This window comes from Echinops telfairi, unplaced genomic scaffold (genome assembly GCF_000313985.2).
Source record: "Echinops telfairi isolate 266 unplaced genomic scaffold, ASM31398v2 ScPeMD7_4225;HRSCAF=4972, whole genome shotgun sequence".
NCBI classification, from domain to species: domain Eukaryota; kingdom Metazoa; phylum Chordata; class Mammalia; order Afrosoricida; family Tenrecidae; genus Echinops; species Echinops telfairi.
The window spans coordinates 18487043-18490780 of NW_022108124.1; the positions used below are offsets into that span (position 1 = coordinate 18487043).

At 59.5% G+C, this 3738-nt stretch overlaps 1 protein-coding gene across 1 annotated transcript in view; it reads right to left on the reverse strand.

Annotated features, from left to right (window-relative positions):
- The window catches only part of ZDHHC3 (zinc finger DHHC-type palmitoyltransferase 3), a 45805-nt gene that overhangs the window by 12659 nt on the left and 29408 nt on the right, over positions 1-3738 (reverse strand). The gene's annotated exons all lie outside the window — the stretch shown is intronic.

Below are 3738 nucleotides of genomic sequence, written 5' to 3' on the forward strand. Positions count from 1 at the left end.
ACCAAACGCTTCATTGAGGCAGAAACAGCGGAAGAAAGGCTCCCGTCCGCTCGCCAGTCACGAGATGCAAACCCCAAGCAACCGTGGGATGTCATCCGTCCCACCCCGGCCTCGGTGGCTCAGCCTGGCAAGATCCGGGCAGATGCTGCCTAACCCAACACTGCACAGGAAACCCTGGGCAAAGGAAGAAGGGGAGAAAGGGACTGCGATTTGAAGAGCAGTACAAATACCACTATTTGCAGATGACATAACCCTTCGTACAGAAACTCCCAGAGACCCCTCCCGCCCACCCCCAAGTTGCTGGATCTAACAGAAGAATTCAGCAAAGTGTTGGCCGGCCGGCATGTAAGACACACACACACACACACACACACACACACACGCCAGCTACCAGACGGCTCTTTCCCATCATGGACCACACACCTGCTCACTCTTCAAGGGCGGCCAGCGCTCTGCTATGAGAGTTTCATCCACCTCAACCCCTTCAGACGATCTCCCCCCACAAACTCATACAATACTGAGAAAGAACATGATGGGCCCCTAGAGGCTGCCCACCCAGCCGCGTGGATGGGAGGGCCATCAGAGAGCGTGCATGCCGTCTTGGGGAAGGGAAGGAGGAAGAGTGCACCTGTGAGGACCTTGAGGAAACGGAAATGACCATGGAGATGAACCAACACGCACACGAATCGCCAGTGTAAAAGCGGTCCTTTGCTCTGCGGACCTTCACCCCGTTCACAACAAAAACGAGAAAAATAAAGAAACCGGGTGGTAACAAAACCAGCTTTGAGTGTGGAGGGGTGCTGACAACTATTGCTGCCTCTGATCTCCCTTAGCCGACCAAGCCCCTGCGGTGGACCCAGGAGGGGGTGGCCCGAGCTCCTTCCGCGCTGGGTGAGGGGTGGGCTGTCTTGTGGCGGCAGGAAGGCCCCTCCCTCCAGGAGCTTCAGCTCCACATAGCAGGAGAAAGCTGGATCGGGAAATCCCTCACTGGCACACTGCGAACTTGTTAGCTGGGGGTGTATGGGACTGGGAGGGCTTCAGGCGTCTCTGATAGCAAACTGCTCCCTCCTTTTTGGGAAATGCAAAGTCAGGGTGACACAGGAATGCAGCGCTCCCCGGGCTTAGCTGCAACTGCCTTCTGGAGGACCCTTCGCCCAGATGGCTCTCTTCAACTCACTGAAGAAGCATCTTCCCAACCAAACCAAAATTTATCTTGGGGATAAATAGCTTAGAACAACTAGACTCTTGTTAAAATGTCTTAGTTCATACGGGCTCCCCGCCCCCCCACCCCAACTGAGGTCTTGGTGGAGGGCTTGAGTGGCCTGGGGCTGCCAGGTGTTTCAGACCTGCCCACACAGGGAGAGGGCGTGGCCTTCCAGGTGGGGAGGTGCTGTCCCTGGGACCCTGAGTCTGGAAGCAGACCACTTGGAAGAAATTCTCCATGGTGGGGGCCGGGTTACGGCCAGCTCTGGGGGCAGGCGCATCCACCCGGGCTGCCCCTGCCCACTCCCTAGCACAGCTCCTCCTGCCAAGTTGGTTCGACTCCAAGCCTCGGGGCCTCGCCATCACCCAGGTTGCTGGCTATGGTGGAACGTGGGGACTGGTACCGGCCCGGCTCAGAGTGGTGGGTCTCCGTCTTCCCACATCTCCTGAAATTCCACGGCCCCACATGTCGGGAACGAGCACACCTCCGAGTTGCTGGCCCAGTGTGGGTGACATGGGAGGGACATGGAGGGAAGGGCACAGGCAGCCTGGTACCAGCTATTCCGTCTCCCAGTCCATCTCTTCCTGCACGTATGTGTGCGTGCGCGTGTGTGCACACATCTACACATGCACACACCCTGACATGGGGAGAGCTTCAGAAAGTTCATGTATAGGAGAGGGAGGAGTTTGTTGTCAAGAGCCTGAAACCATCTCAGTCCAAAAATCTCTTACACACACACACACACACACACACACACACACACACACACACACACACACACACAATCTTGGTGACACACCGTGAAGGTACAGACAAGGTGAGCGTGAAGCCCCAGCCTGAGCGCCCCGTGTAGTCTGTTTGGTGTGTGTCCTTCTGGGACACTCAGCTCGTGGGTTCCTGTGCCCCCTCCCCGGGTTCTGCGGGCTGCCCCTGCCGCCTAGACTCCTGAGCAACGCCTCCTCCACCTGTACGTGTTTCCAAGGGGAGGGTTGAGTGGGGGCCCGTGCAGTGTTTGCAGAGCAGAGTGTTTACAAAGCACTCACGGCAAATCCGCCCTTCCCGCTTTCCCTCTCCACAGGGGTGGGGCCCACAGAGGGCACTTTCTTGGGGTTCATGATGGAGAACCCAGAAGTCCTTCAGGGAGTGGGGGAAGTAGGCAGAATCCACAGGGGAGTCGGGGCTGCAGACGCTGCCCCGCACTGCTGGGCTCAGTGTTTTCTGGGTTGAATGTCAGGAACTGCCCACACCCCCTTCTCTTCCTGACAGACAGGGCGGTTCACAAGCAGGCTTCTGGGTACAGGGGAGCCACGGATTGAAGACTGGCCCACAGCAGTCGGATGCTGGGCCTGAGGCATGTGGAGTGCCAAGGGAAGGACACTTGGGGTGGTTTGGGGGTGGACTTCCTGCTGTGCCACCTCAGGCACCACATGGTCCCCCTCCCCACTCCAGCAGAGCGCAAGCACGGGGGCCGAGGAAGCTCCGGGCTCACACCACTCCACGCCCCCTAGCTGTCTTCCAGCTTCCTTTCTGCATGGACCAGGGGCCGTGTTGGAGCTGCTGTGAGTTCTGGGCTGGGGGCCGGGCAGCATGTCCCCAGCAGGCGTCACAGTCACTAAAAAGGCTAAATGCCTTCAGGGGGGTCTGGTCCCCCAGGTTTCCCAGGCCCTCCATGGTCTACATCAGGGACCGAGAAGGAAGCAGAGGCTTTGCCCCTCTGCTCCGGGTTCCTAATCACCTTCCAGACCAAAGCACCCACCCCGGTCCTTGCAAGCACTTGGGCTCCCTCCCTGGGGAGGTGCTCCACCTGCCCGCCCTGGAGACACCAAGGGTCCTGGGGCGCTGTGGCCTCTGCCCGCAGCAGCGCCTGGGCCCTGCACCCGGTGGCCCAGCACGCCGGTCTCCGGTGATGCTGCACAAGCACAGGGCACGGGATTGATTCTCCAGTGGGAAAAGGCCGACTGCGGCCCGGAGTGCACACAGCACAGCTCGGAGGAGCAGGGCCCGAGGCCACACCTCCAAGGGGGCCCAGCGCAGAGCAGCCCACCTTCTCCAGAACTGCCTGCCCAGACCTCGCCGAGCCGCCGGGAGCACCAAATGTGAGGCTGTGCGTGACACGCTTTGAAAATCAGACAGCAAACCCACCTCCCCACTGCTGCCAAGTCCACTGCAGGTCGTGGCGACCCCACGTGGGGCTTCCGAGGCTTCAGTCTTTTCAGGGGTGGCTGGTGGGCTTGACCCGTGGACCTCATGGTTACCAGCCCAATACCAATGACACTGCCACGGGGTGTGCTGTATAAATTCTATCCGTAACCTAACCAGGACAGCTCCACAGGAGGACCAAACAGCACCCACAGGGCAGGGGCTCGGAGCCGGGAGCCTGTGGGCCCCTGGAGAATGTAAGTGGCTACAGTCAGAGGTCTGCCTCAGTGCTTACAAGAACCTAGTACAATAGCCTCGCGCCCAGGTCGCCTGCAATAGCACTGATGGTGCTCCTCATGGGGTGCCACGAAGCTGCTTCCATGGAGGGAGGGGAC